General features: G+C 43.0%; 1 protein-coding gene across 1 annotated transcript in view; it reads right to left on the bottom strand.

The window, feature by feature from the left end:
* Window positions 1–9,958, bottom strand: part of ZNF469 (zinc finger protein 469) — a 126,509-nt gene extending 116,551 nt beyond the window's left edge. The window contains exon 1 of the mRNA XM_089654124.1: window positions 9,860–9,958. The gene's annotated coding sequence lies outside the window, so the exon portion shown is untranslated. The remainder of the gene's footprint in view (window positions 1–9,859) is intronic.
* Between the last annotated feature and the right edge of the window lie 5,258 nt (window positions 9,959–15,216).

Here is a 15,216-nt window from a genome sequence, read left to right as displayed (position 1 = left end):
CAAGTTTCATTGCGCTCAGGTAGTCCTCAGTCCTGTCATTCTGACACTTTTAGTTCCATGGCATATTTGCTATATTAAGCTGCACTAACAAATGAGAGTTAATGTGGAATGCTGTGACTTCCTTCTTCCTGCCCATAGAAGCATTTCTAGAAGGTGTATGATGTAGGAATGAGTAAGCACAGAGAGATACAGTACATATTACATGTTAAGTGTAAGGCCTGCATACTAAAGTCCTGCTTTGCCACTGGCTCCAGACACCGCTGCTTGTCCTTAACTTTATGAGCTAACCCCAGAACACCTCATTTCTTAGAGAGGGAACAAGGAGAGGAAAAATAAACGCTAAATGGAAAAACATTACTCTCATCCTACTAAACTTGAAGCTCACATTCACAGCAAGCCATACAGATTGTCAGCAGCAGAATCCAACCCTTCTGTACCTACAGATGAAACAGGCAGCACAGTCCACATCCAGTCAGATCAATGTCAAATAACCTGCCATACCTTCTATAATCCACAGAGACTGTCTGCAAAATAAATACAAATTGATAGCTTTCACCCATTAGAATGCTTAGTCTGTCTATTCTGCAGAGCTGTATGAAATACTGATAAACTGGAGCTTCAAGTTCCATTGCCAAGCAATTTAGATCATTAATGAAGATATGTATGGATCATAGTAAAATACCTTTTGAAATTATTTCATTAAAGAAGTATAGCCAGAGATATTTTTGGCTATGCTTCTGTGGATTTCATTCTGCACTCCTGTGGGCTGACGTCACTCAGCTGGTCCAGGCTCTGGAAAGATCCCGACTTTAAAGTCAGGATTGACCCAGATGCCTGGACCACAGCTGTCTCATCCTCTCAGCAATCTGCTAAGAGCTTGAGCCAGCCACTCCCACCCCCTCCACAGCCCAGGGGGCAAAGCACAAAGTTGTTGTCTGACAGTCACTGACTATTTGCTCAATGAAGACTGAGAACTGAGCGATCAGTGTTTGATCGCTCAGTTCACGGTCTTAGAGGGGGTGGGGACAGCTGTAGCTGGGATCGGTGCTGCAGCCATCTTGGTAAGTATGGATTCTTTTATTTTTTTTTATACAGCCATACTTCTCTTTTAAGAAGTATTGTTTTTTATATGTCTACTTTGTTTTTTTGGAAGTATGTTACCGAGAGAGAAATATTCTGGGGCCATCTTCAGAGTAGGAAAAATATTCTTTTTTAAAGGTCAGCCCAATCAAAGCTGATACTTTGGTTTTGGGTAAATGTTAGTGGCTTGAAATATCCACTAGTTATCTGTAGTGATGAGATCTTAATTCCTGAGCTTCTGTTAGTGAAATGGCAATGGCTTAAATAAAGTCTAACACTTTTACTTTTTTCGGTTTTTGATAGAAAAGGAAAAAACTTTGTTACATTTGAAAGATTTCCATACGTTTTCTGTGTTAGAGACACAAGAATTGACAGGTAAACTCTCCAAAGTGAAGTGTAGTCCCCTCTTAGGCAATAGTCTCTTTAACAGGTGTGTCCCCATTGGAAGATTCCTCCTTTATTCCTATTCTGGTGACAGCTGTAAAATTTTGGAATTTCAGTCACATTCTGAAATGGTCGCTGGAACATATAGAGTGAATCTTCCCAGCTGGGATAAAGAAACCCTCATCAAGGCCCTCTCCTCCAATCCTTGCCGACTCTTCTCCACCTTCAACTCTCTACTCTCTCCACCCCCACCTCCACCCAGCACCTCACTCACCGCCCTTGAAATTGCCAATCACTTCAAAAACAAGATTGATACAATTCGCAAGGACATCGCCACAACTCACACTCCCTCTCAACCCGTCCCCTCTCACACAGCTACCCCGTCATCCCCCCTCTCCCTCGACATAACCCGCAGGGACTTCGTCGCTGCTCAAACTCCCTCCAACCCCGTTCCCCCTCACTCAGCTACCCCCTCATCACCCCTCTCCCACGGCCCCACCACTGCTCTGACCTCCATTTCCACCCCACCCTACATTCCTCATACTGAAGCCCCCACAACACTCCGCACTTTGACCTTACTACCATCGAGGAAGTCTCCAAGGTCCTCTCTGATGCCTGCCTCACCACATGCCCCCTCGACCCTATCCCCTCACAACTCCTACAACCTTCTTCCCCCTCCATCCTTTGCTCCCTCACCCACATCTACTGAACTACATCACCGACCTAATATCCAAGTACCACCCAGCATGCACACCCCACTCCTCACAAGACCTCCTTCTCTCTAGTTCCCTGGTCTCCTCCTCCCATGCCCACCTCCAGGACTTCTCCAGGGTGTCACCCATCCTCTGGGACTCCCTGCCCCAACCCTTCAGATTATCACCTACTCTCCTCTCCTTTAGGTGCACCCTGAAAACCCACCTCTTCAGGGAAGCCTACCCCACCCCCTGCTAACTTGCCGACCTCCTCCACTCTTCCTACCACTCCATCCCCCATAGCTATCTCCTCCTATGCCACCATCCCCTCCCTCCTAGATTGTAAGCTCGAAAGAGCAGGGCCCTCGATCCCCTCATGTTTTGCATTGTATTATTGTTCTGTCACATGTTCTGTCCCCCTTTGTAATGTACAGCGCTGAGCGAACTATTGGCGCTTTATAAATACTGTATAATAATAATAATAATAATAATACACTATATACAAATCCCCACTACACATCCCAAAAAAGAAAAAAAACAAATGTTCCAGCTTTAGATTAACTTCAGGCTGGATTCAGATTGTTCAAGTGTGTTGCATCTCACCTGGAAGTGCACACATGTAGGTTTGAAAGAGTCTATATAGTTTCCCTTTCCTTTTCACACTAAACTGCAGTGCATGAATGTGAACCAGACAAAGAGGAAATGATGGAATTTCTATTTAAAATGCAATTTCATTGAATTAAAGTTGCTTAAAATGGTGAATCCAGTCTCAAGGTCATTTGGCTTGAATTTCTTCTCTAAAAATTGTAATGAGCTTCCTATGCTTAGGCGCTCCTGCCTCTACAGACTCATTCACACGGGGCGTTTTAATAACTCTGGTGATGTTAGCTCTGTAAAGTCACGTTACAAATGTGAGTTTTTTCAGCGTTTTTGTATTAGCGTTTAGCTGCGTTTTGCCACGTTTTTTTAGCGTTTTCTATATTTAGTTTTTACCAAAACAATAAAAAAAAGTTAGTAAAAAAAACTGTCCAAAAACGCTGATTTACCGCGTTTTTCAGTGTTAGAGCATTTTTACAGCTAAAAACTCCTGTAGAAACCTACTAGTTTTTTTCCAGCCAAAACACGTCCCTGCCAAAAAAACATTGATTACAGTCTATATGTACATGGACACATAGGATAACATGCTGGGGAGTTTACTGGCTGTAGAAAAAAAACGTCAAAAGCCAAAAACAGCCGCTGTAAAAACGTCCCGTGTGCATGAGGACTCATAGTTGTATATTTGCTGTATGACTAGCACCACCTCTGCTAGTCTCCACAGATTTGGACTGAGATTTGGAGAAGTCACTTCTGTGCTGCTCACTGTTTTCATTGCTGGAGAGGAAGCTGTACTTGAAGTCATTTATGCTGTGTATTTGTGCTTCATCCACCTCTCCTGCTGTTTCTAGAACATTACCAGTCATCAGAACCCCCACTCTTCAGGGGGCAAGTTTGACATGAGAAAGCATGCTCCTCTACCAGTGTGGCCTCCTCCACACAGAGGCACAATGCAGAACAAGGCATGGGAAGTCAGTAATGTGGAAAAGAAATCAGCTACAGGGGATCAGAGGGCAATACTGGAAACTAGTCCTCCGTCATCTGCTTGCTTTTTTGGGTACATCTTCCACAGTACAAGCCCACTTTAAGGGGAACTCAGTGTCTTACTCTTACTCCTTCATAAAAAAAGGTCTTGCATTTTCTTAGCTTGGTTCCGTTCTAACCCAGACTCTGTGTTTGAATTCTGGGCCATGACGGACAACACATCCCACTGAGCTTTACTGTTTCTTCCAGTTGGTAGAAAACCAGTCAAAGTGCTCCTGTACCATTGTGAACTTAGTAATTGCTCTGTTAAATAAAGTTAAAGTGTTACCTCTACTGGATCTGTACCACAAATATTTTACAGTGTAGAAAATAGACAACATTAGGTAATGTGTCTTCAAAACCTTTTTTTTTCTTTGGATAGAGTGGTGAGAAGTTTTTATTGCTGTCTGTGTACCCCACTAGGGAGATTCACCTCAGTTTGTCTTGATGACCATTGTCACTGATACAGAAAGTGGCAGCAAGTTTTTAATTGTCATCAGAACAAAAATAGAAAGGAAATCTTCCAGTGGCGACACTTATTCTGGTTACAGCTTTTCAAGAGAATATTTCTTCTCACTTCCTGTTGTGTTTACAGAACTACAGAACATGGAGTAAAGGGAATTTAACCATTCCCACCTCTATTCAGAATGAAAAAAATAAAAAACAGTTTGGGTTTTCAATATACTTTAACTGCAAGCTACTAAGACAAAAAAAGTCTATAGTTGGTAAAGCTGAACTTGAAGATGACCATGAATTTCAATTATTAATTTATGTTCCCAATTTTCAATAAAATTACTCAAAAAATGTTTTTAAATTGTTTTCAAAGCTACATGATTTCGTGCTTGTCACAACCCTGTGAACAAAAAAAGTGAACTGTGAAATCGCAGCACACAAAAAGTGCACAAAAGTACAGAATGAAACGGACCTCTGAAGAGGAAGGATCTTAATCCCTGAATCCCCTGGGGCACAAGACTTCTGACAGGGGCAAGGCATTCTGGTCTACCTAGGCCAAAGTCAGGTGGACCCCGCTCTTTCGGAACATGCCAAAAGCTGGTCTTCCAAGTACTTGGCGAGGGCTCTCCCAAAGCAAGACCCCTGTTTGGGGATAGGAAAAAGACCCAAAGGCCACAGATCCCCCTGGTGACAAACCTGCACCCACTGGCCTAGTGATTGAAAAAAAAAAAATAAACCACATGTGTAGTGTAAATGCTTGTAATAAATATGTGCATAAATAGAAATTAATAAGTGCCATGCACAGTACACAAGGCGGGCCTACCAGACGGTATTATGGTTCCTCTGAGCTAGCCAGAAGGCCCACCCAGGAAGTGTGTGCAAAGTAGCAAGGTGATGTGACTGAGTGGATGTTAACTTGCCAAAAAAAACCTATATTATACTCAAAATATGTTCAAGATAAATGATTTTTAAGTTGTTGTGATGTTACTCCCCATCTTTTCATCAATGTTTGTCAGCCTGGAGGATGGATCTTTGATGTGCCATACATCATTCCTCCAACCAATGGATGTAACCGGGCTCACAGAACTATATTTCCCATGATTCTTGAAAAATGTCAAAGAGGTGGTGACTAGGCAGTTCCACACTCTCAAATAACCTCCCACATTGAGCAGCGCCGTCATTTACCCTCCAGGGACATGGACATTTGCATATGCTGGCCATCAAGAGGTAAGGACATGCATAGGTGGGACAGACAGGAGAGCATCACAAAACAGATCCACCCATCCCAGACACCTCTGATGTAAAGACATCAAGTGATGCCCTGCAAAGACAATACATTGTTGTTTACAAGATCTGAAGCATTGGTAGAGGGGAGAAGACAGTGTGGATCAGTCTTATGAACAAGAAGAAAGATTCAGCATGCAATGTGGATGTCATGTTTCACGGTGGTTTATTCATACACTTTTGCTGTTATTGTGTTAAGATTTGGTTACAGTAGAGAATTGATTATTAAAAGATACAATAGATATTTAGACTGAAGTTCAACTTTAAAAAATATCTGAAGCCAAAACTTTTTTTAGTGGGGATGTGTAAAAACCACTGTCAGTTTTTTGCCATCTCGGTCTCATTAGCTGGGTTTCCCTATACTTCCTGACCTGTAGACTTAGAAGGAAGTGAGAAAATATATATTTCCAATGTAAGAGAAATCCCTTGTATTTGGAACAAGTGTTCCCTCCATTCTCTGTTCTGGTGGCAACTCAAAAGTTTGGATTCCCCCCACTTTCATTTCTGGTGATATTGGTCATCAGGACACGTAAAGTGGCAGTAGTAGTACAACCTTTTAGGGGTCAGTATAGGGAGATGTTTTGTGGATAATTCACAGAAACTGGATGGGTAACCTGGTAACTGAGGTGAATAAAAATTTACAGCCATCCCCTAATTCTGTCATTTTTTTGGGGGATATCGGCGGGAGCATCTAACGCCTGAATGATAAAAATCACCTGCTGACTGTCAGATTAGCCTGTCTGGTCCCTGAATTCTATAATGTTTTGTCCAACCTTGATTAGCTATAAAATAAAGTTTCAGTTCATGTGTGTGATGAGAAAGGTGAATTTATATTAGGTTAGGATATTCACCTTGACTGAATAGATTAGGTTCTTATGTATTTGATTGTTATTTATGGAAGTTTAAGCGCTAAATATTATACAAATCTGGTCATATCAGTCCCTGAAGGAACTCACTATCTAATTTCTTTACCTCATACGGACATGAAGGGTGAATTTGGAAGTTGCACATTACCAACAGGTATGTCTGTCTTCAATTGTTGGGAAAAAATAGAGCAGTAAACCCCCATAAGCATGGGGAGAAAATAAAAAAAATCTATGTAGATAGTTTCACAGCTGGTATTTGAACCATTTAACCAAGGTTGTATGTATAAAATCCTGCTTACCATATTACCTAGACAAGCCATATAGTCAGCATGTTATAGCTGTAAGTCATAAGGGAGTGGCACCAGTGTTAGGCTGTATACACACATACACAGGTGTGATAGTGCATCATGCATCTTGTTTAATGCAGGCCATACAAGGTTCGAATTCTGAACGATTTTTTGTCTGAAAATCGAAACGTCGTTCGTTCTATAATCCGATGGTGCCCGATAAACAAAATGGGGAGGAACCACGAAAAGCGGTCGATGCCATTGCCCCATTGATGATGCCATTGTCGATTATTCTTAGGTCCGATTTTTATATGAAAATCGTTCGTAATTCAAACCATGTATGGCCTGCATTAGGAAGCCTGTTCATTTCATTGAACTGCCCATTGTACGAACATTGCACAGAAAGAAGCACATTTTCTGTTAAAAGCTGCATTTCACCAAAATGCATGGACATTCTATCATGCTTTTGGCGCTTAATCTTTCAAAACACTTTAGCAAGGTGTGGAGGAGTGAAGTTAATGGTACTGTATAGGGGCGGACTGACAACTCATGGGGCCACCGGGCAATAGGGGATCATGGGGCCCCTGTGCCCTTGCCCAAACTCAAAAAAGCCTATGAAAAAGGTACCAGGGGCATCTCATGGGGCCCCCTACTGGCCCCGGGCCCTCGGGCAGTGCCCGAGTTTCCAAATGGTCAGTCCGCCCCTGGTACTGTAGAGCACCTGCAAAAACAGTGCATGTTTTTGTGTGCTGCAAAAATGTGTGCAATTTGGATGCATTCCTGAATCAAGGACTGAAATCTACACATGCGTTAATCTGGACCACTAGTTTTGAAAATCAGCGAGTGGGATTTATCAAAATTGAAGGAGACAGAATCTGGAGCAGCTTTGCATTGCAACCAGCCTTCTTCTGTCATTTTCAAAGTTTACCTGAATAGTTTGAAGTTGGAAGCTGATTGGTTGCCATGCACAGCTGCTTCAGATTCTGTCTGTTCCAGTTTTGATAACACCCCCCCCCCCCATAATTTTTTGTAGTTTGGCACTGATTGAGAAACTGCCCTTTTAGTAGCATTTGTCCTTTTATCCATTCCTCATGCATTCACATCTCTGTTTTATGTGGAACTGCAAAGCTTCCCATACTATTCCTCTGAAGTATTGAATTGAGAAGGAGTCCTTGTACGCCCGGCAAGGGTTAAGCAGCAGCGTCTGTGAAATTTGGGAAACCGCAAGCTCTGCTCTGCCCAGCAGTGAATGGGAATTCACTTAAGTGCCTCATCTAACAGTGACAGTATCCAGTGTACACATCCAGCATGGTGTAGCAGTAAATACCAGGAGTAACTGTGTCATTATATATCCTTCAGCCTCTCTGATCAGCTCCCTGTGGATTCCTGGCCAGGAAACCTACCTACGCAGAGGTGGGGAGGTCTGAGACATTACCCACTGACAGCGGAAGGGGCTTCTGTCTGTTACTTAAACAAATATCGTCCTCTCAAAAGACGAATCAAAGCGTTGCTCAGCGCCAGCGTACCACGGGGCACTGTGATTGGCACTGGTTAGCGAAGTCCCTGATATACGTCAAGCTGTGGCTGAGTGAGAACAGTTCTTGTCTTGGCAGATGCCACAGTTTGCATAGGAATTAAGCTACAGAGACGCCTGCACATATGTCTTTAGAATAACTCCACTGTACTCCCTCATTCTATATACCACCGCTAACTGCTGTCATTATCACACACAGAAAAGGGCTCTGTTCTAAGAGACAAAAAAAAGTATATATTCGTGTTCCTTTCCAGATCATTACAGCATGGCAAATTAACCCTGTCAGTGTCAGATTCCTGGGCACACTCCAAGTCTTGCAGCAAGCAGAGAAATGGTTAATCAGCCCTCACAGAAAACAGGCGGCAGTGAAAGTGCAGGACAGGGTTAATGATGACAGGAGGAAGAAAGGAATGCCCCTTAGTGTCTAGCGATGAGGAACTCCCCTTGAAGAGACAGCTGTTTTCCCTACAGCTGATGTCGAGTCCACGCCCCTTCTCCAACCCACAGGCAGAGATTAAAAATCCCCAGTCCCGAGGAAGGCAGGACATTGTACCAACCCAGCCTTGTCCCAGCGAGAAGATCTGCTACAATCTGTTTAACCATCCTTCATTCAGGACTTGTCACATCCATTCATTCATTGGCTTAAACTTTGGTATCACGTGACTTTATAGGCTAGGGTTTTTAAAGATGGCTACCCCATGGTGCCCTTAATATTTGTTCCATTAAGTAAGCAAGGAAGAGTGAGAATGTATAGGCTGCAACTTGATGTCTAGTCAGCAAGGGGTTAACAGAATCCTTTGATACATTCAGTATGCAGTAAATGATAAGAAGGGTTAAATGCCTTTGATGATCCATACAACTGAAATGAATAAATAGAGCAAAATCTGGGAAAGTAGACAGGGGGAGCTAATGACGGCATCCTGATCTGTCAAACTGGCAATGTATAAATACAAGGTCCCATGCCGTTGTATGGAGGTGACCCCTGGCAGAGAAAGGGTACATATATATATCATACATATATCATATCATAAATATATTGTACATAAATCAAACATACATGTAAATATACATCATCACCTATCCCCACACTGTCACACTTTCTAGAATAGTGATACAACTGCTGTCACACTGTTAGGAAAACATTTGTCACCGCCAGCATAACTCTGAAATGCCACAGCAAGCTGTCCAATCTGTTATATATTATCCATCAAAGCAATTAAGAAAGCATGCTATACTCAGAAGAAACCAAAAGTAAAATCACTAAATGAATGGCAACACACTGCCAGCACAGTACAGTTTCCAGCTTCCAATGCCATAGGCTGGCTGGCTGTCAGTTTTCTTCATGGGATCCAATTAGAACGTGCTGCCCACTGCACCCTATGCCAACACAGCACTACCGCCACTGCATCTAACCACAGCTATGCCTGGAAAATGCCCCACTGATATACATGCCAATGCTCACAGAATTCTGCTCCTTGCACATGGAACCTACATCCAGACTAACTGCACCTTCATAGTCATTGTGTCATTTGCCAGTCACTGCTAGTCAGGTAACCAACAGTATCAGAGAAGTAAAGACAGTTTGCAGTGCGCTGTATAAATGAGATCTTCACATGCACAGATTATATGAATAGGGCTGCAAGGTTGCAGAGAAATCCTTACCTTCATATCAGTATGCTGTCATGGGGAGCTTCCTTATTTCTCCGGCTGCAGCAGTCATTGGGAGAGAGAGACAGCAGCGGTAAAGTACTAGTTCCGTAGTAATGTATGAGCAGACTGAGAAAGCTTCATTACTGTGCTCAGTCCCTGGAAGTCAAGCTCACGCCCTCTCAGGCTGCATTAGCCAGTAGCACAGAGCATCCAGCAGCTGTAGACTCAGTCACTGCTCAGCTGCCGGAATAGGATTCCCCCTCCCCCCCTTCTCCTGGGCTGCTGTGCCACTGCTGTCACCTGTCAGTGCCTACTGCTGCTTTGGGTTAAGGCATCCAGTTCACCTTAGTTTTCTTTTCTTCTTCAACCCTTTGGTTCATCACATATGCTAATAGGCAAACACTTTTTGAAGCTAGATTTATGACAGATTTTTCCAAACATTTCCAGATGGCGATCAGGCTAAGGGCATAAAAGAGCTTGGAAATATGCACCAGATTAAGCGTTTTAAATGAGGCATTTTTTGTATATGTAATTGAATATATTTTATATGTGTAACCTGTGTGCAGGGACTGGTACTCATATGTATGCACTTGCACGAAAGTTGTGTCCAGCAATGTTCTTTGTTTTTGCTCAACATTCTTCCCAACTTTCTACAATAGGAAACATTCCCGTGCTTCAAGTACAAATTATATGTCATTGCTGCTTCCCAGTTATACTTCCTTCATTTCAAATGACTATTTGGGAAGCCTGCAGGAGTGGAGGATCGTGTAAACAAAGCTGCGTTTTGCATCCTCCCAGACCTAATAGAGCATTTAACACTTGAAATGTGGGGGGGTAGTTCCTTTCCTGGAGATGGGCTTTAAAGAAAGCCAGACATCATTGGGCTTATGCATGAATATGAATGTTAACTTATTCAATTATTGTGTTCACTTATTTTAGCTTTGCAGATATATCTATTAAGAATTTATATTTGACCTCATATATAGCTCTGGTGCCATTTGGACTGGCCAGTCATATGAAGGGTAAGTGTTGACAGGCATTGATGGGCAAAGTCAGCTTTGTTTTGACATCAGTTTTATGCAGGTCATACATGGTTCGAATTCCGAACGATTTTCATAAGAAAATCGGACCTAAGAATAATCATACGATTTTTGCTCTGTTAGTGGGGGAATATTATCAGCCAATTTTAGTGGTTCCTCCCCATTTCGTTTATCGGGCATGCTGGAAAATTCATGAAAAGTGACCGATTTTCGAAATTATTGGTGGCACCATCAGATTACAGAACAAATTACTTTTCGGACAAAAAATCGTTCAGAACTCGAACCATGTATGGCCTCCATAAGTTTCTGAGATCATTCAGAATTCATTGCTGATGCAGTTTTCCTGCATTTGACCCGCACAAGCCAAGCCTGTATAGACAAGCCTCCTGCCTCCCGCACTTAGCAGAGTGGGGAGGGGGACTGGAGCACGCAGCTCCAGCTGAACTGGTCTGTGCCAATGTCTGCCTGAGACACAGCATAATACAGGTAGCAAAACACTCCTAATTAGCAAAGGGGATTTTTGTCTTTTAGGAGCAGCATCTGCTCCATTTTCTCAGCTTAGAAGAGTGGTGCAGGCATAAAGCCTGTGCCTCTCTTTGGTAATTCCCCAGAGTGGCTTACCCGAAGTTCTAAACTGCAAGCTTTGAGATACAAACTGAAAAAATAAGTTGTTAGAAAAGCCGTATCATCTACCAATGCTCCTGTGAACAGATGGAGCAGGAACCACACTAGGAAAGGACAGGAGAATCTACTCAGGTGACTCATTACATACAGAAACAGCAGTGTGGTAAAATTACAGTCCTTGTGTCTCTAGCACATGCAACAACTTCGCTGGAAGTTTCAGAAGAAAAGAAGGATCTCAGCTATGAGACTTGAACCCTTAACCCTTGCACGGCTGGCAGCTCACACTTAGATGTGAGGTCTTTTTGCAGCCTTGTGAACTTTCTGTGCAGATTTTGAATTCTGGCAATCATGTTCCAAAATGGAGACATTTTTGCTAGTTAGGAAGACTGCTTGTTGGTAAATAGCATATTTATATATGAAGATCCATAGCAAACCTACAAGAGGGACAGCTGTGAAGGAAAGAGCGGCAGAAGGCTTTGGGTATAGAAAAGACCGTTTGGGAGCTGTGTTTTGTTATGGTAAATATTGATTTGGCCAATTTGCAAAATGCAGTTTAGAGAACCTATTATAATTTGGAGTAGGATATAGACTTTTTGTGAACCACCTTCAATAGGTGTCAGCAGCATTGTGTCAGGACAAGGTCTTCAGTTTTTCCTGTAAATTGTTTAATGCTGCTTTAAAACAGTAATTGATTGTAGATTTTTCTTAAATGTTTAAATCTGACCCAGACTGTGGGCAAATGCCAAAAGGCTGAATCACCCACTGGCATCCAATAACAGTCAGGAATCCCCAGCTCTGCCTTCCCCCGCTATCGGGTCTCATTCCTGCTGATAAAACCTTGGCACTTTTACGGAATTCTCTGTAACGAATTTTTGTACAAATACAATACATAGCCCAACAGGGAAAGTGAGGTCTCTTAAAAGAGAAGTGTGGCCAGAGCTTTAAATGTGGGTCACAGGAATGCACTTACGTTTGTACTCCTGAGACCCATAATCAGCCAACAGCGGGCTAAAGTCTGTTGTCAGCTGACCTCATAAAGCGCACCAGTCACTTTATGTATCCCGACAATAATGTCAACATCCACCCAGATGCCTGACTGGCAGCTGGCTCAGTCTCTCACTGTGCCGCTGAGAGCTTGAGCCAACCTTTCCCACTCCCTCCACAGCACAGTGGGCACTGAAGGGAAAGAGCAGAGAGCAGTGCCTGACAATGATTGCTCAGTTCTCTGGCTTATAGCCAGCGGGGACAGCTGCAGCATTGGATTGAGGCTGCAGCCATATAGGTGAGTATGTATGTTAAGTTTTTTTTCACTTCCTGCACTTCTCCTTTAACCACTTGCTAACCAAAGAAGGGCTGTCCAGTTCTGGGAGGGCGTCATATGACGTCTTCCCAGAATGCGCCCTCCTGCGCACCCCCAGGTGTGTGCACCCGGCAATCTCTATGATCGCTGTGTCCTACGGACACATCTGATCACGTGATGATGTAAAAGGCCAATCACAGCAGCCTTTTACCACGTGATCAGCTGTGTCCAATGACACAGCAGATCACGGAGTAAATATAGTTGTCGGTTATCGGCAACACTTTCCTCACGCTGTCACAGAGCAGACTGGCACTGATCATCATGGCACTGATGATCAGTGCCCTGCAGTGCTGCCCAGCAGTGCCATCCACCAGTGCACAGCAGTGCCTCCCAACAGTGCCACCCATCAGTTGCGCCCATCAGTGCCACCAGTTAGTGCCGCCCATCAATGTCCATCAGTATTGCCAATCAGTGACCATCATTGCTGCATATTAGTGCAGCATCATCAGAGCCACCTCATCAATGCCGACCAGTGCCACCTCATCAGTGCAGCCTATCCGTGCCACCTCATCAGTGCCCATCAGTGCTGCCTATCAGTGCAGCCTCATCAACGCACATCAGTGAAGTGAAGGAGAGGAATTACCTGTTTGCTAAATTTTATAATAGAGACAAAGAAAAACTTTTTTTTTTTCAAATTCTTTGCTCTTTTTTTGTTTATAGTGCAAAAAATAAAACACCCAGTGACAATTACATTTGAAAAAAATGATAAAAATTTCATATGGGTACAGTGTTGCATGACCGTGCAATTGTCATTCAAAGTGCGACAGGTTCTTTTTGCACATAAACCGGCTGGGGGTTGGGTCTTCCCAATCTGCTGTGCTATTATCAAGCTGCTCAAGTAGCTCAATTGTCAGCGGTATATTCCTGTACTTAAAAACCAGACTGGATATCTATGGAACGAATGGCTGCTAAGCTGGTTCCCCTGGACTTTTTAAAATGGCAGCCATCATGACAGTGGATGCCGATTCTAACCCCACTCTGTCAAAATCTTTGAATGTGTGGGATAGAGTGCAAAATAATCCAAATATGATCTCTCCCTTCAAAATCCCATATTTTTAATAATCCTAAATTTCCCCCGGTTCTGGACCCCGAAGCCTTCCAGTGGTGGCTTAATAAGGGTCTTTACCGAATAGGCCACTTTCTCACGCCCAGGGGCCCTCTCACTCTACAATCGCTGTCGGTTCTCTTGTGTTCTGTCTCTTCAACTCTTGGTTTTCTTGACTATACTAGTTTGTTACAAAGGACCTAGCCAGGCTGTATATCAGGACCTCGGCCTGGGCTTGATCTCCAAGACCGAAGCTAGCCCTGCCAAGTACCTCTCCTTCTGTAGGAGGTTCCTGACGTGTACATGCACTTTTTGTTTGCTTTGACTGCCCATGTTAATTTGCCGTTGTTACTGCTATTCCGTTATCTGTATGTATACCAGGGCACTGGCCCTGCACAACTGTATCTTTTATCATTGTACCAGATTTTGGTCTCACTGAATGACTCTTTTTCTACTTTTGTACTTTGTACAAATAATAAAAAAGAATGAAAGTAAATATACTATTGAAAGCTTTTTTGGATATACTCTTATCTATTCAATAAGTGCAAAATAATATCCCTTGATCCTGCCAGGCATCCAGGGAGCTGATAACGTCTGTGCACTCTGCCTGTGCTGCACTCAGTCATCATTGCTCACAGCTATCTCTGTGGACTACAGAACAACTCCCCCTATGTTAAGGAGATAAGAAGAGGTGTTCTGTAGTCCCAATGCTTCTCCTCCATAGATACATTTCAGTGAGCATTGCCATCCTAGGAAAGACGTGCTACTGGCAGGATCACCAGGTAAAGTAAAGGGAAAAAAAGTCTGAAAAAAGTAATGCAGTCACTACATCTGAGGACTGGTGAGCTACAATATATTACATTTTTCTTAGTATGAGGTACTGGAGCAGACAGGTTCTGAGGCAGCTGGTCATAGTAACCAATCAGATTCTATAGCTTCAGCCTGTTCAGTTAAGCTATCAAAAGGAAAGCTGATTGGTTGTCGTGCACAGCTGCTCCAAATTCTGGCTGCTCCAGTTTTATTAAATCCCCCCTAACCCCATGTATTTACTCATAGGTACTCATAGACATTTAGACAATAGGGGGTTTATTTACTAAAGCTGGAGAGTCCAAAATCAGACTCCCTTCTGCATAGAAACCAATCAGCTTCCAGGTTTCATTGCCAAAGCTTCATTGAACAAGCTGAGGTTAAAAGCTGATTGGTTTCTATGCAGAAGGGAGTCTGATTTTGGACTCTCCAGCTTTAGTAAATAAACCCCATGATGTCAATCCTCTGAACTGGCTTTTTTAACACAAACAGG

This window comes from Staurois parvus, unplaced genomic scaffold (assembly GCF_062004578.1).
Source record: "Staurois parvus isolate SC_StPar_1 unplaced genomic scaffold, SC_StPar_1.0 ptg000745l, whole genome shotgun sequence".
Lineage (NCBI taxonomy): Eukaryota > Metazoa > Chordata > Amphibia > Anura > Ranidae > Staurois > Staurois parvus.
The sequence above is the reverse complement of the archived record's forward strand: the minus strand, read 5'-3'. Positions and strand labels throughout refer to the sequence as shown.